This window comes from Melospiza melodia, chromosome 28, assembly GCF_035770615.1.
Source record: "Melospiza melodia melodia isolate bMelMel2 chromosome 28, bMelMel2.pri, whole genome shotgun sequence".
Classification (NCBI taxonomy): domain Eukaryota; kingdom Metazoa; phylum Chordata; class Aves; order Passeriformes; family Passerellidae; genus Melospiza; species Melospiza melodia.
This window is the reverse complement of record NC_086221.1, coordinates 1,371,923-1,398,382: the sequence shown is the minus strand read 5'-3', so window position 1 is coordinate 1,398,382 and position 26,460 is coordinate 1,371,923. Positions and strand designations below refer to the sequence as shown.

The window sequence follows — 26,460 nt, the reverse complement described above, 5'->3', positions numbered from 1 at the left end:
CTGCACATGGGAACTTCTCTGAGGGGGAACAATTTTTCTACTTCAGCCACTTTGGATGGAGTGTTACACCATCAGCTGTGGAGGCTGACTGGGTAACTTCACTCTTGGGCATGAGATTCTGAGATGTTGTTTGGCTTCTCATTTGTGCTGGGGGAGGCAGAGCAGGAACTTGCTGGTGAATAAGGGGTGCATGAGATGGTGGAGGTAAGGGAAGAGTAGTGAAGGGTAAAGAGAGTAAGGAGAGGGTTGAGGGGAAGGTGGTGGAGGTATAACTGGGTTAGGAGGTGGTAAAGGAATGACAGCTGGGAGAAGAGGAGGAATTGGGTCCACAGACAGAGGAATTAGAGGAAGGATTTGAGGTACTGCAAAGGTATGTCAAGGGCGTCACAGTTTTTGTCAGCCTTCCCAGCCTCTTCTTTTATTTTACTAGCTTGCTTTCCCTCTTTTAATTTATAGACTCTTGTATTTTCCTCCTCTGATGCATACTTTAGCCAACAGGTTGTAGGGGCCTGAGTTAACTTATGTATTGTAAATATATGTATGGCAGTGAAAGATCTTTGTATTGTATTAGTGACCCTGACCTGATTCTAGTTATTGTAAATGGGCTGCAGCTGTGATGTCCTTGATTGGGCAGCAGCTGTAGCCCATGGAGGTAGCTGAGATAAAAGGGGGCGGGGTGGTCAGGGAGAGCCTTGGAGAGGAGCCCTGACCGAGAAGCAACAACACCACTGCTGTGAAGATCTGCCATGAGAAAACCACCAAGAAGGTATGAGACTCAGGAAATATAATTATGCAACAATATAAATACAACAACAGGTGACGTTCCGTACGTGATGGGCCTTTTGCAGGAACTTGGGGCAAAAAAGAAGGTGCACCACCTTGGTATGGAAAGGCAGGTAACTCAGGAAATGTGTAAGGATGTTGTTAGGTCATGCAGAAAGAAAATTAGGGAGGTGAAATCTTAAGGCTAAACCAGTCCGTTTCTGTGAAGGATAATAAAAATGTTTCTATAAATACATTCATGGCAAAAGGAGCTACAGGGACAACCTACATTCATTATTAGGGGACATATGGTTACCAAATATGAGGGAATGGCTGAGGTACTTAACCCCTTCTTTGCCTCAGTTTTCAAGACTAAGTAAAGTTCTCATGACAAGTGTTCTCCTGAGCTGGTGGATGGGCACAGGGAGCAGAACAGCCCACCTGTAATCCAGGAGGAAGCAGCTGGTGACCTGCTGAGCCACTCAGATGCTCACAGGTGTCTCTGGGAGCAGATGGGATCCATCCTAGGGGGATGAGGGAGCTGTGGATGAGCTCCCCAGGCTGCTCTCCATCATTTACCATCAGTCCTGCTTCACCAGGGAGGTCCCAGAGGACTGGAGGTGCCAATGTGAGCCCATCCCCAAGAAGGGCTGGAAGGAGGAGCTGGGCAACTCCAGGCCTGTCAGCCTGACCTGGGTGCCCAGCAAGGTTATGGAACAGATCACCTTGAGTGCCATCAACAGGGTGCCCACAGGATGGCTGAGGGATCAGAGCCAGCCAGTGTGGATTTCAATGTCTGCACTGATGATCTGCATGAGGGGACTGAGTCCAGCATCAGCAAATCTGCAGATGACACCAAGCTGGGTGTGAGTGTGGACCTGCTGGAGGGAACGAGGGCTCTGCAGAGGGCCCTGGACAGGCTGGATCCAGGGCCCAAATCCAACAATGTGAGGTTTAACAAGTCCAAGTGCCAGGTCCTGCACTTTGGCCACAACAGCCCCTGCAGTACTACAGGCTGGGGACAGAGTGGCTGGACAGTGGCCAGGCAGAAAGGGATCTGCAGGGACTGATGGACAGCAGACTGGACGTGAGGCAGCAGTGTGCCCAGTTGGGCAAGAAGGCCAATGGCTCCTGGCCTGGATCAGGAATGGTGTGGCCAGCAGGAGCAGGGCAGTGATTCTTCCCCTGTGCTCAGCACTGGTGAGGCCACACCTCGAGTGCTGTGTCCAGTTCTGGGCCCTCAATTTAGGAAGGCTATGGAGAGGCTGGAGCGTGTCCAGAGAAGGGCAACAAGGCTGGTGAGGGGTCTGGAGCACAAGTCCTGTGAGGAGCGGCTGAGGGAGCTGGGGTTGTTTATCCTGGAGGAGAGGAGGCCCAGGGGAGACAAGGTGGTGTCAAGGCTCAGGTTGGACTGTATGATCTCCAAGGCCTTTTCCAACCTTGCTGATTCTGGGATTCTCTGAAACCACCCTTGGAGCAGTTGCAGGAGGAGCCCTGCGCATCCTCTTTGGGAGCTCCAGCAGCCCAGGTCCCTCAGTTTCTCCTGCCAGCCCCAAAGCCTGTCAGTCCAGCGGAGCCTCTGCAGCTCCTCCTCACTGCCCAGAACAGGGAGCCCCAGAGCCAGACACAGTAGCCCAGATGTGCCCCCCTGGCCTGGGGTGCCTCTGGCAAGGGAGCAGCACAAGGCACTGCAGGAGCCTGCAGACAATTCCTGCAGCACTTATAGGATGATCCTGCTGCCCAAGGGACATTCCCATAGTGCCAAAGTCAGGAACTGCAATGGGGAGTGGGGCCAGAGAGGAAAGGGAAAACAAGGATGGGCTGTATGCTGGGGAGGGGACAGCAATGGCAATAGGAAGAAATCTGGATCAGGAAAGAGGGAAGAAAGCAAAGGTGAAGCCAAGGAAATGCTCAGGGCAGTTTGGGGGTGGCTGTCAGGCAGCCCTGGCTCTGACCAACAGCATGTGCAGTGGGACAGGAAACTCCCAGCTGATGGGAACAAACTTTCTGGCTGACTGCAGGGGCCAAGGCAACCCTGAGTGGTTTCCCTGGTTAAATGAGACTTACTTGGTCTTATCCTATGCAAGCTATTACAGCTCCAGAGCTCAGTCCCCAAGGGGACTTGTTGCCAGAAGCCAGCTCACTCTCAGACCAAGGCCACGGGTCAGCCACTAGCAAGCAGGCAATATTCAGCTCTTAGTGATTAAGCAGCTCTTGTGATTTCAGCTTTGCTTGCTAGGTAGCTTTTTCCCTTGGCCTAAGGCTCCAGCAGACGGTAGAGAGAGGAGAAGCAGAAGACGACGGCTGTTCCCTGTGTATGGCTTTATTGGAGGGTCCGTGAAGGGTCTCAGCTCTTCTTCTTCTGAGTTAGTAGGGGTACAGTATGCTACTTTTATACCCTTGGCCTGGATTCAATCCTGACCAATGGCAGAGGTGTTAGAGTGACCATAAGTGACCAATAGTAGGGTTAACACAATATTGCCTTACATGGTATAGGGATAAGGTACAAGGCGGATGTCCCTGTAGACAGGAAACTTCCTTGCCGCTGTGTCAGCATTCTATTCTCCAAGGGGCCCAGGCAAAACCTGAGGGTTTTACTACACCTGGTGTCCCCCAGCCCTTGCTGGCCCCAGGGGCTGATGGCATTTGTGCTCCCTCAGGTTCATGTCCCCACAACAACAGCATGGGGATTCTCCCCCTGCTCTGTGCAATGCAAACAGGGGCTCCTGAGCCAGTGCTGCCCTGTCTGTGCCTGCAAGGATGGGGCACCTGTGTGAGCTGGGGGAGATGCCAGGGCTGCAGAGGGGGGCTGTTGTTGGCAGCTCCATGAGGATGCTCTGGGACGCTGCCCTGGGCTGTCCAGCGCACTGGGGATGAATCAGCCCCTGCTCTGCTGCTCCTTCCCATCTGCCCCAGGGCCCTTGCAGAGCCCCAGCCATGCTGTTTGCCCCCAGCCTGCCCAGAGTCAGCCTGGGGCTGCTCATGGGGCTTTTCTGTGCTGAGCATTGGCCTGGGTGTGTTCTTGAGAGAGCCTGGGCAAGGAGCCTGGAGCCCCCAGGCCCTGGCCTGAGGCATCAGTGCTGCCCCAGCAGTGCCCATGGCCTGCCCCGGCAGTGCCACCCCCAGGGCTGGGCCCAGCCCCGAGAGCACTCAGGCCCTGCAGCAACACCAGAGCCACCAGGGCAGCGGGGCAGGGCCACGGCAGCAGTACTGGCAACACCAAGTGCTGTTGCTGCTGGGCCCAGCTGCTGTGCCAGCACTGATCTGCCCCCAGCTCTGCACACAGACATTGCTGCTGCAGCTCCAGAGAAGGAACAAAAAGGGGATCTCTGGTGAAAACTGTGCTGGGAGACATTTATTTCATTTAACGGCACTGAGAGCGTTGTTCCCAATTGACAAAGACTGAGGCCACAGCAAAGGTTGAAGCGGCACAAGCAGTAGCTTTGCTTTAGAAAGAATATTTAAAAAAAAAGGATCAGGAAAAAAATAACCAAACCAATCCATCTATGAACAATTAGTTTTATTAAAAGTGATTTGCAGAAATTGGCCAGCAGTTTAATGCTTCTGAAAGCATCCAGTCATCAGTGTCTGCACCGCAGCCTTGAGCTCCTGGTTCCTCAGGCTGTAGATCAGGGGATTCAGAGCTGGTGGCACCACAGAGTCCAGAACTGACAGGGCCAGATCCCAGGGATGGGGAGGACATGGAGGGGGGCTTCAGGTGGGCAAAGACTGCAGTGCTTACAAAGAGGGAGAGCACGGCCAGGTGAGGGAGGCAGGTGGAAAAGGCTTTGTGCCGTCCCTGCTCAGAGGGGATCCTCAGCACAACCCTGAAGATCTGCACATAGGAGAAAACAATGAACACAAAACAACCTGAACCTAAGGATGCACCAACCACAATGAGTCCATGTTCCCTGAGGTAGGATTTGGTGCAGGAAAGCTTGAGGATGTGTGGGATTTCACAGAAGAAATGTCCCAGGGCATTGCCATGGCACAGGGGCAGGGAAAATGTATTGGCTGTGTGCAGCAGTGAATAGAGAAAGGCAGCGGCCCAGGCAGCTGCTGCCATGTGGGCACAAGCTCTGCTGCCCAGGAGGGTCCTGTAGTGCAGGGGTTTGCAGATGGACACGTAGCGGTCATAGCACATGATGGTCAGGAGGGAAAACTCTGGTGTGATGAAGAAGAAAACTAGAAATACCTGCGCAGCACATCCATAGTAGGAGATGTTCCTGGTGTCCCAGAGGGAATTGTGCATGGCTTTGGGGACAGTGGTGCAGATGGAGCCCAGGTCGCTGAGGGCCAGGTTGAGCAGGAAGAAGAACATGGGCGTGTGCAGGTGGTGGCCGCAGGCTACGGCGCTGATGATGAGGCCGTTGCCCAGGAGGGCAGCCAGGGAGATGCCCAGCAAGAGGCAGAAGTGCAGGAGCTGCTGCTGCCGCGAGTCTGCCAATGGCAGCAGGAGGAAGTGCCTGATGGAGCTACTATTGGACATTTCTTCATTTGAGCATCGTGGGCTGTTAAAAGAATGCACTGACAAGCTGGGAAAGATTTAATTGATTTATGCTTTTTATTTGGAATCCCCTCAAATATACTTCTTTTTTTGGGGAATTTTGCTCAACCTTTTTATCTCTGAGCTCAGATTTGTGCAGCTGCTTCAGGTTCTGCATTGCTTTCAACCTGAACATTGGGGAGCCCAAAGTGAAAAAAAGACTTCCCGTGCCCCAGTGCAGTCAGAACTGGTGGTCCCACAAAGGTGCCCTTTGCCCATTTCACCTCCCACTATTTCAGGGTGATTGCACTTGAAACTTGCTTGAAATAAAAAGTGGAATTTTTTGAAAACACAATTTAAAAAATAATTTTATGCAAACCCTTCTCTCTTTCCCTGTGCTTCTGGATAGGAAGGAATAAAAAGGGTTGCACTGGCTTTCTCTGCCTTGAGTTTTGCCTATTGGGATCTGTTTCTCTCTATCCAAGCTTTGTCCCTGCCAGTGCTGCCAGAGCCCAGCCCAGCCCTGGGGGCTCAGCTCTGCCCTGCAGACCCCTCCCAGCACAGGGCACTGCCCAGGGGCATCTCCCTGGCACCAGGGCCTTAAGGGCAGGCCAGACAAACAGAGATGCTGCAAGCCAGGGTGTTGCTGCTGCTGTCTGTAGGGAGAGGAGGCTGAGGAGGCACTTTCTGAGGGAGATCTGAGGCTCATCTGCTGATGCCCAGGGTGACAGTGCAGGAGTCTCAGTGACACAGCCAAAGCTGACATCCCCTTTCCCTTCCCTTTAGGAGGAAGCTGAGAGCAGCCCTGGCCATGCAGCACCATCTCCAGAGCAGGAGGAATGTGCCCTGATGGGGGTGGCTCCTTCCACCTTCAACTTCTCCCCTGCAGCATCCATGAGGAGCTGCCAGGTAGGCTGAGAGCTGCCCCTGGCAGGTGGCACATGCCCTGGGCTGGCCAACAGCCCTGAGGGCTGCAGGAGCTGCTCTGCAGGACAGCCCTGGGCAGTCCTGGCTGCAGCCCCAGCTTCACCCCCTGCAGCCATCCCTGGTAGCAGGAGCCATCCTGCCCTGTCCCTCTGACAGTGCCCAGGGCAGCCCCGCTCTGCAGCACATCCTCCTCCTCCTCCTCCTGTGCCTCGGAGAAACTGGGAGAATCTTCCTGACACATCCCCCTGGCTGTGGGGTGTGCTAGCTTCAGGAGATCCCTCCAGGAGCACAGGGGACGTTGCCCTGCACGCATACACTCACCATACACTCAGGGCTGTGAAGATCTTTCCCCAACTGAAGTCTCAGCTCAATGTCTTCCCAATCCTGATTGCCTTCAGCCTGTCTCTGCCTGGCTCCTGTCCCCTCAGTGCCTGCAGGCAGAGCCCTCAGCCCTGCTGGCCTGGGAGAGGAGCTGATCCTGGGAAGAGCTGTTCCTTTAAAGCTCAGCAGCACAGACTCAGCACAAGGACTTTAATGAGCCTCTTGGGACTTTGGTGTTGTTTACATCAGACTCAGTCCTTGAGAGCGTGTTCACAAAACTTCACAAGAACTGAAAATTAAATTGAAACTCTGAAGTTTCTTGAAGTTTTAATGGGTCCCACTGAGGGACCACACTGGGAACGTGTCCCCAGGTTCCAGTTAGAGCAGAACATTGGAGGCAGTGATGACAGCTGGGGACAAACAAGGCAAAGGTGTCTCTGGTGCTGAGCACACCTGGATGTGTTTGAGGAATGCAATGGGCCAAGGCCTGAGCCCCAGCCCCTGGCCAGGCAGATCCTGTCCCTCCCTCCTTGCTCAGGGCTCTACCTGGGATGGGCACTGGCACCTGGGGATGTGCAATGGCAAGGGCAGGAGCATGGGGCGGCCCCTGCCAGGCTGCTGAGCAGGGACAAGGAGGCAATGAGGCCCCAGGCTGCAAGGGTCCCTTGTCTCCTGCTCCTGCCTCAGGCCCAGGCCCAGCAGCCATGGCCAAAATGCTGCCCAAGTTGGCTCTGGCAGAGCTGTCTTGAAGCTGCTGCCCATCCCTGTGCCCTGTGCAGCCCAGGCTGTCCCACAGTGTCCCTGCCCTGCGCCTCTGTCCCTGCAGGCTGTCGGCATGCCCTGGCTGCCCCACCTGGCTGGGCCCTTCCTTTGCTGACAGCTCTGCCTCCTGCCTGCCTCTGCCTGCCCACACAGAGCCTTGGGCTGGCCCAGACTCCTTCCGGTGGATGTGCTGCACCACATCCCTGCCCTGGGAGGGAAATTCCTTTCACTTTGGGTCCTTTCTGGCCCTCCCAATCTGCCCTTGGCATTAATTCCTTCTTTCTCTGGATGTTCTCTACTATGCCAAAAGGACTCACCATCTCTGAAACCACCCTTCAGTCCCTCCCAGGACTCTCATCTGCTCTCCTCAGTCTCCAGCCCACTAAGCACAGAGCTCCTCTGTCCGTGTACAGTGCTCATGTACCTGAGGCCATGGGTGCCTGGACAAGAAGAAGGGCTCTTTTCTATAGGAAGGAAACCACAGAGCACCAGGTTTTGAAGGCAGATCAGAGGCAGTCACCAGAGGCCAAGGCCAGCCAGACCTGTCTGTCCTTGCAGCTTTTGTCTGAAAGCAACCCTTGGATATTTGGGGAGTTTTGGAGGTGGAATTCCATTTCAGCCATGAGTGCCTGGACCAGAATGACAGTTCTTCTCCACAGGAAGGAAAGGGCAGAGCCCCAGTGTTTCAAAGGCTGATTAGAGGAAGCCCTAAGGAGGCTAAGGCCAGCCAGACCTGTTTGTATCGGCAGCTTTGGTCTGGTGCAATCCTTGGATAGACAGAGTTTGGGAGGCCAAATCCCAGTTTTGTCCATGGGCCTTTGGATGAGAAGGACATTTCTTTTCCATAGGAAGGAAATTACAGAGCCCCAGTGTTTCACAGGCAGATGAGAACTGGCCCTTAGGAAGCCAAGGGAACCTAGACAGTCCTGACAGCTTTTGTCTGAGAGCTGTCCTTGGATACAGGGAATTTTGGAGGCAGATTCCCAATTTTGGCTATGGACGCCTGCACTTGAAAGATGTTTATTTCCATGGAAAGAAAAGCTTGGCCTCCCAGTGTTTTGAAGGCAGATGAGAGGTGGCCCCCAAGGAAGCCAAGGCCATCCAGAACTGTCTGTTCTGGCAGGTTTCATATGGAATAATGTTTGGATTTAATCAAATACGGAGGTAGAATGCCAATTTCAGCCATGAACCCCTAGAGGAGGAGAGTTCTTTTCCACAGGAAGGAAAGCAAGAACTCCAGGGCTAGATGCGAAGCTACCTTCCCCATGCCAATGTCAGCTGGACCAGTCAAGCTAAGCAAAGCAGACCTCTTCCATGTTTCTGGATTCCTGGGGTCCTGCAATATGATAATTGCCCCTTGGTTCCATGAGGCCATGTGTTTTAGTTTTACAACAGATCTTTTTCTCCATAAGGACCAGCAATACCACAATGGTCTTCTTCGCTCCTCAGTGACACAATGGCCCCTTCCTTCCATGAGGCCTTGCAGTGTCAAAATGCTTTCCTTTGTTCCATGGTACTGCACAATGGTACAATGGCCCCTTGGTTCTATTGGGCTCCCCAGGATCACAATGGACCATTTGTTCCTCAGGGCTTGGCTGTGTCACACTGGCCCCTTGCTTCTATTGTTAGCGTTCAAAAAACACATAATCACGGAGCAATTATATGCGGTGCTTTTTATTTAAGAGCTGTGAGAATTTAGGTATTACCCAAATCTGATTCCAACCATGCATCTGAAATGATCATGTTTTTACACTCTATCATTATATAACCTTCATGTTAACTACTAAACTTATATTGTTCTATTGTATACATAGATTTAGCCCCCCTCTGAATTTCCAACATAGTTTCTCATTATTCTTCTTATGGTTATACAAAAATTATATTTAATTACTAAATAATCATCACATCTAACAATTATATAATTTATCACACTGCTTATGCAGGTGCAGTTGATCTGGGAAAAAGCTTAACATTTTAGATTCTATCTTTAACTTTTTCCAGGGCTCCACTATAATTCTCTCCCCTTTGAAAGCATTTTCACTTCACTAGGTGTAAATGTTTCCACATGATACAGTCCTTTATTCCTCAACTGGTACTTGGATCTTTAAATCCAGGGTTGATGTAAACGTTGTCGTGGATGCTGTTACGAACTGGAGAACCAGAAGATGGTGGGCATGGATCTCGTGTTAGTGCCTTTATTATCCTCTGGTTCCAGGATGTTTTCTTCTGTATCTCTCCTTTTAAGATGCTGTAAACTAACCAAATTGCTAAAAATACAATTAGTAAGATTATCACACTCTCAATGATAGATTTGATCCATGAACTCACATTCCACCCTAATCCTTTAAAGATTTTTCCTAACCAACTTGTAGTCAAATCCTCTTGCTCTTCTTGTGCTTCATGCTCTATTTGTTTCAACTGATTGATGTCATATTCTACATCTGCAGTTACATTTGGGATATGAACGCAGCAATGATCAACTTGTCCCTTTAAAAATCCACATACTCCATGCTCTTTCAGGAGTAACATATCTAGGGCCAATCGATTTTGTAAAGTCATTTTTGTGGTGGCTTGTATTTGTATATTTAATTCTTTAAATCCTTCCCGGGTGATTCTTGCCAGTCTATCTACCTGACCTGTAAGTTTGCACAGCATCTCTCTACTCTGATAGTTTGCTATAGGACCAAGCAATGACTCTAGGGCCCATCCAAATTTCACTCCACTAGAGGGTTCTTGCCAAGTGTCATCTGGATTTTCATTGTCTAGAACTTCTCGTCTTGCTCTTATCCGCAGAATTTCATGTTTTCCATTAAATGGGGACTTTTTCCAAATTGGGCATAAGGTTGGGAGGCCTAAAGTAATCTCCTTTACTTTCCTGTCTACAGGTAGATGTGTTGTCCAGGTACCATCACTTGCCGCCCATACAAATTGTCCTGGACCTCGGACTGTAATCCTGGTACACCCTATAATTACTCTATAATTCACTCTGCCTTGTTTATGTTTGATCCCTCTGCAAGCACAACCAATTTGTAGGGCTATTGCTAGGGGTGGCATCTGTTTTATCTCTACATCATCTGAAGTGCAGTCGTAAGTTTTATTACATGCCCACCAACTTACTTTGTCTGCCCTTGTTCTGCTACTAGTGTCAGTGTTCGTTATTGCTGGATCTGTTTCATTCTCGGGGGCCTTCCCACTTAATACAACAAGGGGTGTTTGCCATATATTGGAATCTTTGAAGAATACTCATAGACCACGCACTGTCCCAAGGTTCTATCTGATCTTTCCGATCCTTGGCCTCACATTTCCATACCAGAGTGGTTTCTGTAACATTTTCTATAGTCTTTTTATAGTGTGGGAAATGGCATTGCCATTGTGTGATGTCTCCTGATTCTCCCATAGGGGTTCCTAATATGCCATCACTTAGAATACAGTCTTTCTCGCTCATGGGTGTCACCCATGTTCCTATTTTCTCCCAAGTTTCCTTGATTACTTGCCTCAATTCGGGTACCTGTTTACATGTAATTGTTTTGTTCTTTTGTATTTCAGGTAGTTTTGATGTTATGATTCTCCAATTTACTGGGTCTCCTGCTGCCTTTGGTATTGGCAGACAGGCAGTTATTCGACTGGTGTTTTGCATTTTGGTAAAATCTTTGACTAGTCCAATCATTACATTTTCAGCCCAAACTACATTAGAAACCTTTATCACCTGTGTTTCTGTTTGTACCTCTCTCTTCACTCTAGAATGAAGAGTGGTTGGTTGATCATTTTGCATTCCACATCCCAAAGATATTAATGACCATAACGTTAGCACAATTACTGATAGCATTCTGAAAGCAATTAAACACATCTTATCTGCAGCCTTTGTTGATTCCGGAGTTTATACAGTCCGTGATCCAGGATGGACTTTCTTCACTCGGGTATAGTGGATCCAGGGTTCCACGCCGGCTACTTTGACTGCTGTAAAGGTGGTCAGTAGTACCTGATGGGGTCCACTCCACTTTTCTTTCAGCGGTTCCTCGTTCCAGTTTTTGATGTACACCTCGTCTCCTGGATGTATGTTATGAACTGGGTTCTCAAGAGTCAGTGGTCTATTCCACACGAGGATACTCCGGAGCCGAGCTAAAATTTTCCTGAGAGACAGAACATAATTATATACTTCCTGCTTTCCTGTGATGTGTACATTAGGGTTAGGCTCAGGAGATTCATATGGTTTCCCATACAATATCTCATAAGGACTGACTGACATCCCACTCCTAGGCTTTATCCGAATCCTCAACAGTGCTATTGGCAAAGCCTGGGGCCACTACAATTTGGCTTCTTGGCATATTTTACTGATTTGCCTTTTTAGTGTCTGATTCATCCTCTCTACCTGTCCACTTGAACGGGGTTCTCCACAGTATGTGAGTTATCCCCAGCAACCTACTTACCTCTCTTACTACTGTAGCTATGGAATGGGGTCCCCTATCTGATGATACCCCTAGGGGTACCCCGAATCTGGGAATAATCTCCTGTAGTAACCACGTAACTGTTTCCTTTTCTTGGTTCGTGCGACAGGAAAGGGCTTCTGGCCACCCAGAAAATGTGTCAACCCCCACTAACAGGTTTTTGTATCCTCGAGTTCTTGGCAGTTCTACAAAATCTACCTGCCAATAGTCTCCTGGCTCCATTTCTATCCGAATTCTTCCTAGCTGTGCCTGTCACCTGGCCACTGGGTTGTTTTGCAAGCAGATATCACATTTTGACATTACTGATTTTGCCATTGTGAACATCCGTACTGAAATTAAATTTTGCTTTAGCAATTTCACCAATGCCTCTGCTCCCCAGTGACATTCGTTATGTTTAATTTGGAGAACTTCTCTCATTATCAAGGGGGGTACCACTATTTTCCTTTTGCGGTCACATACCATCCCTCTGAATTCTTTTGTGCATTTAGCAAACGTGCCAGTCTCTCATCTTCTACTGAATATTTTGGTTTTGGAGGCAAATTGAATTGGGATACATTAGGCTTCAAAGGTATCAATGCCATTGTTGTTTGTACCTCTCAAGCAACCTGTCGGGCTGCCTAGTCTGCCTTTCGATTTCCCTCACAGATTTTGGAGTTTCCTGATTGGTGTGCTTTGCAGTGTATGATTGCCACTTGTTCAGGTTTTCGTACTGCCTTTATCAATTGCAGAACTGCATCCTGATGTTTAATGTGCATACCCCGATAAGATAACAGTCCTCTTTCTTTCCACAGTGCTCCGTGTACATGCACCACTCTAAAAGCATATTTTGAGTCAGTCCAGATATTTACCTTTTTCCCTTCACTTAATTCTAGTGTACTGGTTAAAGCAACTAGTTATGCCTTCTGGGCAGATGTATTTGGTGGTAATGTCTTTGCCTCCACTACTGTATTGATTGTTGTTACCGCATATCCAGCGTATCTGGTTCCGTTTTCCATGAAGCTGCTCCCATCTCTAAACAGCTCCCACTCCGGCTGCTCTATGGGACGTCTTTCAGGTCTTCTCTTGCTGAATAGGTGTACTCTATTACTTCTACACAGTTGTGTTCTAATGGGCCTTCTTCAGTTGTGGTACCTAGGAACAAAGCTGGATTCAAAAGCTTAGTTGTTTTTAATGTGACATCATCCTGCTCAGTCAGTACTACCTGGAATTTCATCATCCTGCTGGGAGATAGCCAATGGCCCCCCTTTTGTTCTAAGACAGTGGTTACCATGTGTGGTACATTGACATCTATGTGCCTTCGCATAGTAAGTTTCCTGGCTTCTTGTATCAGGATCACAGTAGCTGCGACTGCCCGCAGACATGGGGGCCACCTGGCACTTATGTTGTCGAGTTGTTTGGAAAAGTAGCCCACTGGCCTTTTCCACCTTCCCAGACGTTGGGTCAGAACTCCTAGTGCTAGGCGCAGCCTTTCATGTACAAACAGCTGAAAATCTTTAGACAGATCGGGTAACCCTGGTGCTGGAGCAGTTGTCAGTGCTTCCTTTATAGCCTCCCATTCCCACTGAATTTAAAATCTCAGTGGTTACCTTTATACAGGTTGCTCTTTCTTCTGTAGCTATTAGTATATCATCAACATACTGCAACAATAAATATTGGTCTCTTGGTACTTGCCCATTTTCAGTCCAAATTTCCAGTTCCTTTGCCAGTTGGTTTCTGAATAGGGTGGGACTGTTCTTGTAGCCTTGTGGTAATCGTGTCCAGGTGAGCTGGGTCTTTCTTCCGTTCCCTGGGTTTTCCCACTCAAAGGCAAACAGCTTCTGCTTTCTTTGTCAAGGGGGAGGCAGAAAAAGGCATCTTTTAAATCAATTACAGTAAACCATTTATATATCTCCTTTACGGATGTTAGCAATGTATAAGGATTTGTTACCACTGGATAAACGTCCTTTGTTATTTTACTTATTGCTCTCAAATCCTGCACTAATCTATATTCACCTTTTGGCTTCTTTACTGGAAATATTGGTGTATTAAATTCTGATTCACATTCTTCTCAAATTTGGTATTTCAAGAATTTCTCAATAATCTTTACTATTCCTTGCCGTGCTTCTGGTTTTATGGGATATTGTTGGACTTGTACAGCCCTTGCCCCTTCTTTTAACTCCACATGCACTGGTTGTGCCAATTTAGATTTCCCTGGTATATCTGTCTCCCATACAGAGGGAATCACTGCATCTTCTACCTCCCTAGGGATAGAGGGGACAGGTTTTTCTTTGATCATTAATATCTGTCCCGTCTTTGATTCAGGTATTTTCAGTACAAGCTCTCCATTTTCAAAGGTTATTACCGCATCAAGTTTTGCTAGCAAATCTCTCCCTAAAAGCGGAATTGGACACTCAGGTACATATAAAAATTCGTGTGTTATAACCTTGTTTCCAAAACACAAATCTAGGGGTTGCAGGAAAGGCCATTTTTCCTCTTTCCCTGTAGCACCGATTATTGTCGTTTCCTTGTCCCCAATTTGTCCTTCCAAATCATTCAATACAGAAAAAGTAGCTCCCATATCTATTAGAAATCTGACCTCTTTATGCCCTAACTGTATATTTACAACAGATTCCTTAACTTGTTCTACCGGTTCTACATCTAGTCAGCTGGAATAATCCCCCAGGACCATCTCCTTGGTAACCTGCTGGAACTGATTGCCCTGGTCAAACTGGTTATTCAAACTTGGACTATTTCACTTCCAATGCCCCTCCTGCTTACAATATGCACATTGATTCAGGCTTAACCCTTGGGTGACTGGTCTCCTACCCCGACCATTCCTGTTACGCCCCCTGAAATTTGGGTTCCCCTTTCCCCTGTATTACTGCCAAAAGATTCTGCTGCTCCTTTTTACTAACTTCTTTTTCCTGATTGTTGTATACCTTCCAAGCAACCTCAAGTAACTTATCCAAATTCCTTAATTCTTCCCCTTCTAATTTTTGCAATTTTCTACGAATGTCATCCTGTGATTGGCCCAAGAATATGAGAGCAAGCTGAACCTTTGCTTGCTCTGTATCCATTTGGAGGTCTGTATATTTCCTTGCTACCTCCTTAAGCCTCTCCAAAAACACAGTGGGAGATTCCTTCTTTTCCTGTCCAACCATATATAGTTTGGACCAATTTATAGTTTTGGGCACAGCATTCTGAACTCCTATTTGGATCCACTCTTGATATTTCCGTAATCTCCTCATATCACACAATAAATTGGGGTCCCAATTTGGATCCTCAGTTGGGAAATTCACATCTAAATTCCCTGTTACCAGCCCATTTCTAATATCTTCTCTTGCCCTCTCTTTGGCTGCCTTAAGTACTATTTCTTTTTCAGTAGAATCCATCAGAGTATCTAATATTAATTGTATGTCATCCCAGTCAGGATTTTGAGTTTTCATAACCATTTTTACTACGCGTGCCACTTTATCAGAATTTTCTCTGACTGTTTCCAAATAACTAAGTCTGCCGGGGAAAAAGGCACTTTTACAAATACTGGCCCTTCCACTTTGACACCTTGTTGCAAGGGGGCAATCACAGTCTGTTTTTGTTTGTTTATGCCTTTTCTATGCACAACTGCAGCAAGCTTTGCCCGACCCCACGTTCTATGGGCTATTGGGGTCACTGATTCATTACCATTGCTATCTTTTTCGCTCGCATACCTCTTTCTCCTTTCTATCACAGTTAGGCTTTGCTCATCTTCCGAGGAAGAGGGATCGGGTGATGATGGGAGAGGAGGAAAAAGACGGAAATATATATATACTAGACGAGACAGGTTCAGGGCTAGGTGGGTGAGGAGCACGTAGTGGGATAGGGACAGATGAAACAGGTGGGATAGGGCTAGGTTCTCTTGTTCCTATTGGACCTATTTGTAAATCAATATCTGTATAATTTTCCCTACTCAAGATTTCTCTTAACGCCAAGTGTTCTAAACAACGTTCCTCACAAACCCCACACTTTGCAGATGTTTTAACCACTAATAATCCACATTCATCCTGCCATTCTGCATTCATCCTGCCATTCTGGCTTTCCCCGTAAGTAGAAAAACAGATCAACATATGGGACTTCATCCCATTTTCCTTCTTGTTTACAAAACGACATTAACCACGAAATAGTGTTATATTGCAGAGTACCGTATTTTGGCCATTTTCACCATTCTCCAAGGCATATTCTGGCCACCATGAATTACAATAATCAATCAACTTAGTTTTACGTAATTCTTCCCCAAAGTTACCTTGTTTCCAATGTGCTAATAAGCACCCCAAAGGCGAATTTTACGGGATAGGGGTGTTACTGCCCAAAATTCCTTTTAAGTTTCTCCATTTCAAGTACACAAATGCCGACCCCGCAACGCTTTCATGATTGTCTTACAGAACGGTGCCTAGGCTTGTACCAACAGGAATTCCTTTAGCCCAACCAAGCATAGCTGTCGCTGCATCTTATTGGCAGGCATCCAAACCAAAGTGAAAAGCACCCTATCTTTCTCCCGGGGATGTTTGTGAGCAGCAGAAGCGGTCGTGGCAGATGGGGTCCTTGAGAATCCCTCGGTGCCGGCTGGTGCGTGATCGAGTCGTGAACTCGCTCAGCAGCACTCACAAGGGTCCCATCCGGGTTCGCCAAAATGTTAGCGTTCAAAAACACATAATCACAGGGACTATATGCGGTGCTTTTTATTACGAGCTCTGGGAATCGGGGTGTATTCAACCCAAATCTGATTCCGACCATACCTCTGAAATCATCATGTTTTATACTCTATCTTTATATAATTTTCATGTTAATTATTAAACTTATATTGTTCTATTGTATACATAAATTTAGCCCCTCTCTGAATTTCCAACATAGTTTCTCACTATTCTTCTTATGGTTATATAATAATTATATATAATTACTAAACAATCATCACATCTAACAATTATATAATTTATCGTACTGCTTACGCAGGTGCAGTTGATCAGGGAAAGCACAAAGCCTAACATTTTTAGATTCTATCTTTAACTTTTTCCAGGTTTCCACTATCACAGATGTGGGTCCACCTTTTGATTGCAAGGACTATTGTCGACGGAAGGGAACCAGGACATCAGTTTGATCATCACAGGCTAGATTTTATTGATCAGTACGGCGGGTTAAATACAGTTAATAATGAGCTTCATACATATTGCAAAAGTTGAGCTCAGGATTGGTCAGCTTGCATATCAGCACCTACGCCTACTTCTGCATTCCTATGGTTCTACTTTTGATACTTTCTACATATTCTTAGGATGTATTCAGGACTAATCTCAACTCCCTATCCTCATGTTGCAGCAAGGTTGCTGCTGACTCTTCCTTTTAGCTTGCTGACTGCTGACTTTTCTCCTTCAGTTTAACCAGTGGCAGTATGTCAGTGTGGCCTTTCTCAGCTAACCAATTATTAATAATGCTCTCCACATTTCCCCCGTTTTCTTCTTGTGCAAGGAGACTAGTTTGCCATGTTTTTGCTATTGTACGGCTGACCATGTTTTGAATACAGTTAAAGATACAAGGCAAAATAAGCAAAAACAGTAAAATTACACCCAGTAGTCCTATAGCATAGATCACAAGGTTCCTCAGCCACGGTCCGAGTCCCAGGCCTTTAAGCCATTCGTCAATTCCTAAACCGTCTTCTTCCTTAAGTTTGTGAAGTCCCTGTTGTAATTCTTTTATCTTAGTGTGAATGGACACTGAATGATCAGACAGATTCATGCAACACATTCCCTCAAACTCTTCGCATCCATGCCCTTGTGCTAAGAGCAAAAAATCTACAGCAGCTCTATTTTGCAAAACAGCATGGTTAACACTTTGCACATCTGCAGTTAACATGTCTAGAATTTGTGATGTCTTGTTCAGCTCATTCTTTGCCCAGCATCCTAATTGTTTTGCTAAATTCATGGCTTTATTGGCAGATCCTCCTGGTAAGATAGTTGAAACCACCACCTGTTTGAACGTGCCCCAAAATCGTGGATCTCCTATCTTGCTGCAGTCTAAGTCATGTATGCTACGTTTTCTCCTGTTTGAATTTTGACTTAGCTGCATTAGCAAGGACACATTAGGATGAAACAGTGACAATTTTCCCAAAAAACAGGGTCCACCTTGTGGTTTAGCTGGTATACCATTCCATGCCCTGTCTCCACAAATCAAAAATATTCCTGTGGGTAATTTCATTGGTGCTGTGATATTTGTGCCGTTACATTGACTGTAATGCTGTGGAGAGAATTCACTCACATTCAGGGATGAATCTAGGGTGGCCCATGTTTCTTTAGGTTGGTTTAAATTCTGAGCACCCGAAAGTTTGAAGCTAAACCATCCACCAGCTGTAGTGTTAGATATGCTGGCATTTGTACTTCCAAAAAGATCCAATTCTTCAGGAGGATAATGCAAAGAGGTGTTAAGTGATTGGATTAGTAAGCATTGACGATAGCCATCACTCTGACCTGCAGTATACCCTTGTTGCACCGGCAATGTGATGTTTGACATGTTGGACATACATAAGGTTTGATTGTTTATCAAACTGCAAAATTCTCCTGGAGACCACACCGGAAGTCCCACCAGGCATGTTCGAAATGGGTTAGTGACTCCTCTAAGACTAAGACAAAGTGATGATTGGTTAGTTTGATTAGCAAGTGTTACCCATAAATTTTCCCTTGGTTGACTAAAGTGTGTTACTCCTACTGCTTCACTTGCTACAGCATTGAGCAGTATTACAAAAACAAACCTCATTTTTCTTTCTGCTTACTTTACTTCTCCTTTTCTTCCTTCTGCTTACGTTGTTTTTTCTTTCTTCGCTGTCTTTTCCCTGGTTCGCTAGATTGTCTATTGTAAGGCTGAGTCAATTCTTGAATATACTGATCTAATTCTAAATCAGCATCCTTGCTCACAAGTATAGCATGAGGTAAGTTTGAAGGCAAATCAGCTTTACAGTGAGCTGCTATGATGCGTGAGGCTTTAGTAATTTCAAATATTCTAAGGTTTTCCTGTAACTTCCACCTAAGATATGCTATAACCACTTGTTCTGCACTCTCAAATAGCTGGAATCCTGTCCGTCCTGGCAGGCCAGTACTTTGTTCAAGAGCTCTAACCCAGATATGATTTCGAATCTACTTTCCAAAACAAGATGTACACCATAAATATCCCAATGACTTCTGTGAATACCAATAAACCTGATTACAATCTGAACAATGCAAAGCTACCCAAGCATAGCATTTATCTTTATCCTTTTTGCAAACATAACAAGGAAGCGAATGTAAGTAAGGACCAGTATAAAATTGTGTATCTTCAACCCAAAGCAACCAATTCAATGGTGGTGATCGCAAAGCCTCTTCAGCCTTTTTACTATATGAGGCTAACAGCTCAAGGTCCTTCTTTAACACAAGGTGTATCTTATTTCGTAATCGTAGTTCTTGTTCGTTATCCTCCTCAACAACTATATCCTCCCGAGGGTCCCACAACAGTAAAATTGTTCTAATCATAGGAAATTAATTAGCAATCACTGATACCCCTATTCAAATGAGACTGTTCCCTTTTTTGCCTTCTTTTTCTTATCTGTCTTCAATCTTGCTGCTCCTAATTTCACTGGTCCTGCCACTTTCAAACTTAATTTTTGCAACTTATCAATGCAGCAATCTAATGCTCTATCAGGATCCCCTTGGAAGGGTCCTACAACTGAATGCTGTGTTAAAGGCACTAATTTCCTACACCTTATAGAAACTATACGTGATTTACTTTGAACCTTAATTCTATTTACAATACATTGTATTTCCCATCGATAATAAGCAAGAACCTTCTGTTCAGGAGACTCATAAAGATTTAAAGCTATATATGCGTTTTGCCCCGTTTGTCTCCTTAATTCATCTTGCCAGCTTTTACCCCACGTGTGCTCGTGTTCACAAGTATGACACCACAAATCCCGTAATAATGATTGTTCTATCCAAAAAGTTCTTTTACAACCCCCACAACGTAGAGCTATCCAGGCAGCACAATGTGAATTGTGACAGTCAAGGCAATGTAGTTTCGCTGGATCTGTTAAATGAAAAGTTGATAATGAGTCAATGAAACGAATCAACTCCTGGGCCGTCCGATAGTGACGTGTCAGTGCTCTGTCCACCGCTTCCGAGTATCCCTTCAATTGAAACAGTAGTGGTTGTAGGACTAGACGCAGTTTCTTCCCCAGTCGCTCCTTGTCCTCCTCCGTAAGGCGATCCACCAGAGGCTGCATCAAAAACAGGTTTAGTCCACTTAGCAGGCACCCACAAAGGCCCTGTAGGTGAGGAAACACAAAGATACCCCCGACCCCAATATAATACTTTTGCAGGTTTTTCCCATAATCCTGTACTTGGGTTCTTATACTTAACCCAGACCTCTGTTTCCTTAGTATTTTCCTGACCTGACCTTGGATGATGTTTCATTGCAGGGGGGGTATCATCTTCCCCAAAAATGCATAAATGATTAATCACATACAAAACCTTAGCCAAACATGCTTGTGGATCTGCCAAATCTTGATGTTTTTCAATATGCTGCTTAAGGGTACCGTTTGCTCTTTCCCGTAAAGCTTTCCTTAACTGTATCAGTAACTCATACAATCGTTTACTGTTCACTTCCTTAATTGCTGCTTCCTCTATTCGTTTGACTACTCCTTCAACATACATAGAGTCTGTGACCACATTTAAAGGCTCCTGTAAGTTGGACACCGCCCATACTACTGCTAACAGTTCCAAAGTTTGTAAGCTATCTGCAGGGTCTGCTGTGAGGAGTTGATGCTTCCATTGTCCTTTTTCTTGCCAGGTAACAGCAGCACGCCTTGATTTCTTTCCTGCATCTGTAAAAACTGTAATAGCTCCTTCTATGGGGTTTTCTTCTCTTAAAGGTCGAGTGATCCAGTTCCATTCTGTCATCCATTGCAAAACTCTAGGCACTAATTTACTAGTCTCTACTTTAGCAGGTGACATCAATAATGCTTCTTGTAAATTCTTTGAATGTATCAAGTACCAGTCCAAGGTTTCTTTTTCCATAGGTAATCTAATAGTAGCAGGTTCTCTACCATCTACTTCAAGAATTCTGAGACGCCCCTTTTTGATTAATGCAGACAATTGTTCAATTTTTGAAGATATTGTTTTCTTATGCTGTAGTGGTGGTGATAACCATTCCAACACCCGTATCTCCCCCGTTTTCTTTTGCAACTGAGAGAGAGCACCAAGCAAGTGGCAAGGGCTATTCCAAATAGTAAGGTCAATGGGGTGGTCGAGTTGTCGACGAGACACATACCCTTGCTGTACACAGTTACTAATTTGCTGCAAGGCAAGATGATGCTCCTTTGTCAGGTGTACAGGAGTAGTAGGGTCCACACCTTTTAACAAAGGCTGTAGGGCTTCTAATAAGTGATTTGGTATTCCCACAATAGGCTTCAGCCACTGTAAGTCTCCCAGCAACTTCTGTGCATCATGTAGAGTTTTAATGTCTAATTGTAATTCCAATTTTTGTGGTATCACTATTTGATCCGTCAAAGTCCATCCTAAATATTTCCAGGGCTTTGTAGTCTGAATTTTCTCTGCAGCAATAACAAGTGAATATGCAGCAAGAGTATTTATAATGGTGTTAATCTGTAAAGAGGAGAATGGCTGTTGCTGTGCAAACAAAATATCGTCCATGTAATGATATATTATAGTTGCTGGCCATTTGCGACGTAGTGGCTGTAATGCTGCATCAACATAAAGCTGACATAAAGTGGGGGAGTTGCGCATGCCCTGCGGAAGAGATGTCCATTCAAATCTTTTATCTGGTTCCCCACGATTTATTGCTGGTAAAGTAAAAGCAAATCTCTTCATGTCATCAGGATGCAGGCCAATAGTGAAAAAACAATCCTTTAGGTCAATAATTAAAAGTGGCCAGTGTTCTGGAATCATAGCTGGATTTGGAAGACCAGGCTGTAAGGCCCCCATAGGTTCCATTTGGTCATTTACAGCCCTCAAATCATGTATCAAACGATATTTCCCTGATTTCTTTTTGATTACAAAAATAGGTGTATTCCAAGGGCTTGTGGACAGTCTTAGGTGCCCTTTTGCATATTGTTCCTGTACCAATTCATGGGCATGCATAAGACTCTCCCCTTTTAATGGCCATTGCTTAACCATCACCGGTGTATCCGTTTTCCAGGTGAGTGGAATGGGGAAAGTCCAAGCAATGGCAATTACCCCAAAGGGTGCTGATTAGTTAACACCACTCCCAATTGTGTTAAAATGTCCCTTCCAATTAAGCAGGAAACTGTAGGAGGCAGTTGAACAATTGAAAACACAGCAGATATTTGTTGATTCTCAATGCACACAGACAAAGACGGCGACCTGCTTGCCAATGTAAATCCTCCCACTCCTGTCAGCATGTTTGATGAAGGAAATAGGGGCCAATGTTGTGGCCATGCTTCTGGAGAAATGATGCTAGTATCTGCTCCTGTATCCAATAATCCATAAAGGGTTATGCTTTGATGCCCATAGGTAATTTCAACTTTTTGTTTTGGTCTATTTTGTAAATCCACAGTTAAAAGTGTAACACCAGTAGAGCCAAAACCTTTTTCATCCCGTGCTTGCCCAGTAAATGATTGTATTCCTGATGTCATTTGTGACAGTGGTACCAATTGTGCAATGCATTGTCCTTTTGTAATTTTAATCGGAGGATAAAGGGTGTAAGCCATAATTTGTATTTCCCCTGTAAAGTCCGCATCGATAACACCAGGCAAAACAAATAATCCCAACATAGTTATAGAGGAACGTCCCAGCAATAATGCTCCACATGTTTGTCCATTTAGTATAAGAGGACCCTTTATTCCAGTGGGTATCCTCTCAGGCCGGTTCGTCATTAGTGTGACGTCTACTGCTGCTGATAAGTCCAAGCCGAAGCTCCGTGTTGTTGCAGGTTGCAGACAGGAGGTAGCAGCGATGTCACGGCAGCTGCTGGCGTCTCCGATGTCACGGCAGTAACTTGTGTCTGTCCCTCATTGCCGCATCGGTAACACTTGATGAATGGTCTCGAGCCTCTTTACGTGAATGCCAGTGAGCCATTTCGGAGAGAAGCAAGAGCAGCTAACACCTGATTTTGAGTAGACTATGCTTTTGCAATCCTAATCCTAATTCCTTTAAGGCTTCTGCTATAAATGCCTGTGAAGCTGTTGGCATTAATGCCATTCGCTCTAACGCTTCCTCAATAGTCTAATTTGCCCCTAAAGTAGCTAACACTCTTTGGGTTGCTGGATTGCTATTTTGCAAGGCACACCTGCTTCAATAGTGCCCTGCAACACCAGCCCGATCTATAGCAGTAGCTGTTCTATCGATAAAATTTCCAAATGATTCTTCTCCTCCTTGCTTAATACCCATATAAGCCGGTAACCCTCCTGGCTCTTTAACCATATCTATTGCAGCACGCACTAACCACATAGACTCTCTAAGTTTATCAGCTCCCGATATCATCTGTGCCTCTGTACGCAAATATGCCCCTAAGCCCATCAGCTCCTTTACTGTTACTCCATGTAATTGGTCATGTGCATTAAACAATAACTGCTGATGCTGAGTAAATATCAACCGAACTATTCCTCTTAAATCATTAGGACATAAAACCTGAGTATTAAAAAGATAATCTAACATTTGCTTAACAGGTTCACTTTTTACTCCAAACTGACTAACCGTAGAACATAGCTGAGTTAACAGCTTCCAATCTAAGGGAGTATATTCTGCTATATTATGCGTAAGGTTCCCCTGTGCATCATACTGTGGTGTGTATGTAACTGGACATGCAAGACTAGAAGCTATTTCCACTGCCTCACCATCCCCCATTTGCATTACTTCTTTTGCCAAAGCAGCCCAAGCTTCCCTCCTCTGTTTAGCCATCTCCCCCCATGGATCACGGTGTGCCCCTGGGATGGGATCTGGCTCTTTAAGGGTGCTATGCTGCTGGCGCTTCGGTGCAGACACCGAGTTTTCGCACGGGAGGGGCAGTGAAGCAGGGGCTGGCTCGTGCGGGGGAAGCGGGAGCCCCCCCTCCCCCGCTGGAGCTGACAGTGAAACCGGAGCCGGCTCACACGGAGCCAGCCTGCGGGGGGCAATCCGCCCCCCCGCTGTAGCCGGCTCGGGCGGAGGAGGTGACCCCCCCACCGAAGCTGTAACCTGAGCCGGCTCACTGAGGGGTAGCGGCGGAGGCAAGGCTGGCGGCGGAGGCGAAGCTGGCTTGCTCCTACCCCCACCATCCGACCCGCCTGAAGCTGGTGGCGGAGGCAAAGCTGGTTTGCTCCTACCCCCACCATCCGACTCGCCCTCCCCCTCTGACAGGAAAGGTGCAGACGGTTCCACTGCGCCTATAGAGAAATCCTCCACACCACTTTGCTGGGGACTCTTAGGCATAAGTACTTTAGTTACAGAGGGTGCCAGGGGATCATCTTCATGACCATACCCTATATTCCTCTTATGAGCTTCTGTTGCCCTTTCTGCTGCCTTTCTCTCAGAGACCTGCTGAAGTAACGTGTTATACACCACCCGCCATAACTTCCCGAATTTCTTTGCTGACTTATCTTCATCTAGTACTGTATCCCACAATATTTCCCCAAACTTTCTCCACTCTGATAACTCATGAACTGTATGAGGATTAGAAAAGATACCCTTAGCATGGCCATAGGCTAATAACCCTGGTAACTCCTTTTTTAAATCTATCCCTTTTATCCCACGCCGCTCTAAATAGGCGGTAAATAAATCATATGCCGCTTGCCTATCCATACCTATTAATCAGCGCGCGCTGTTGCAGCTCTCCAGGCTCCGGCAGACACGTATTGGCTTAAGTCACCGTTGTGAACCTTAAGGGTGCTTCAAATTCCGGCACCGTCCCGGCTGCTGGGACCCAAACCCAACTTCCGGACCGTGGCGTAATCCCTTTTTCTTTTAATCCGAGAAAAAGGGCAGAGATTCGGTTATGCCCGCATTCTCCACCATTTGTCGACGGAAGGGAACCAGGACATCAGTTTGATCATCACAGGCTCGATTTTATTGATCAGTACGGCGGGTTAAATACAGTTAATAATGAGCTTCATACATATTGCAAAAGTTGAGCTCAGGATTGGTCAGCTTGCATATCAGCACCTACGCCTACTTCTGCATTCCTATGGTTCTACTTTTGATACTTTCTACATATTCTTAGGATGTATTCAGGACTAATCTCAACTCCCTATCCTCATGTTGCAGCAAGGTCGCTGCTGACTCTTCCTTTTAGCTTGCTGACTGCTGACTTTTCTCCTTCAGTTTAACCAGTGGCAGTATGTCAGTGTGGCCTTTCTCAGCTAACCAATTATTAATAATGCTCTCCACAGACTATGAACCTCATAACAGTGATGTCCAGCTTTGCTTGGTCAAAACTATAAATCCTTGAGTTGATGTTCATCTTCCTTTCTCAAGCTGCTTTTCACTGTTTTGTTAAGGTGTGAGATAAGCATGTTTGTTTATATATATTCTAAAGCTATCATTTCAAAGATCCTTACTACAAGCAATATTCTAAAATTATACTTCAAATGTTATTATTGCAAAACTCTTTAAGGGTGAGCTACAAGCAGAATGTTCCTGTCAGAAAGCAACATCCTTAAAGCCTTAATTCAAATGCTCCTAAATCAACTTAAGACTTTTAAAGGTTAATTACGAACAAAGGATAGGTTCAAAGGCTTCTTCCATGCTTTAAATGCCTCAATAATTATTAGAATTCGTCTTTATAACTGTCCCATGGTCAGTTTCCACACATATTACAATCACAAATACCACGTTGCCTGTATGTACCTGACAGGAAACACAGCTTTGTATTTCACAGAGGGACACAGGGATGGCTCCTGTGAGAAGCTGCTGGAAGCTTCCACCATGTCTGGCACAGCCAATTCCTGGTGGCTTTAAAGATGGACCCGCTGCTGGCAAAGGCCGGGCCAGTTACAAATGGTGGTAATGCCTCTGTGATAACAGATTTAAAAAGAAATCAAAATAGAGATTGTGGCACAGAATTAAGTCCAGCCAGAGGAGATCAGAGGGAGAACATGTGAGAAGAACAACTCTGCAGATATCCAGGTAAGTGCAGAAGGAGGGGCAGGAGGTGCTCCAGGCCCTAGAGACCCAGGCACCCTGCAGGAGAGCCATGGAGAGAGGGGCCTTGCTCCCAGGCAGTCCCTGGAGGAATGCACCCCTGGAAGAGTGACCCATGCTGCAGCAGTTTGGGAAGGACTGTTGTCCCTGGCAGGGACTCACACTGCAGCAGTTTGCAGAGGGCTGCTGCCCCTGAAATGGACTCACATGGGAGAAGCTCCTGCAGAACTGTCTCCCTTGGGAGGGACCCACGGTGCAGCAGGGCAACCACTCCTCTCCCTGAGCAGGGGCAGAAGCCATGGGTGATGAACTGACCATAACCCCCATTTCCGGTCTCCCTGCACTGCTGGGGTAGGAGGTAGAGCTGGAAGGAGGGAGGTGAGGGGCTTATTTTATTTCCCCTTTTCCTGCTCTGACTTTGTTAGCAATAAATGAATTTCACATCTCTAAGCTAAGCCTGTTTTTTCCCAGGACAGTATTTGATGAGTGATCTTGCCTAGTCCTTATCTCAACCCATGAACCCTTTATTAAATTCCTTTTGTCCAGCTGCAGAGGGGAGTGAGTGAGCAGCCCATATGGATGCCTGGCATTGGGCCTGAGTCAACCCACGACACCTTGGTACCACAGGGTCACA

The 26,460-nt window shown here is 46.3% G+C and overlaps 1 protein-coding gene across 1 annotated transcript in view; it reads left to right on the top strand.

The window, feature by feature from the left end:
• Positions 1-26,460, top strand: part of LOC134430424 (uncharacterized) — a 133,464-nt gene that overhangs the window by 28,327 nt on the left and 78,677 nt on the right.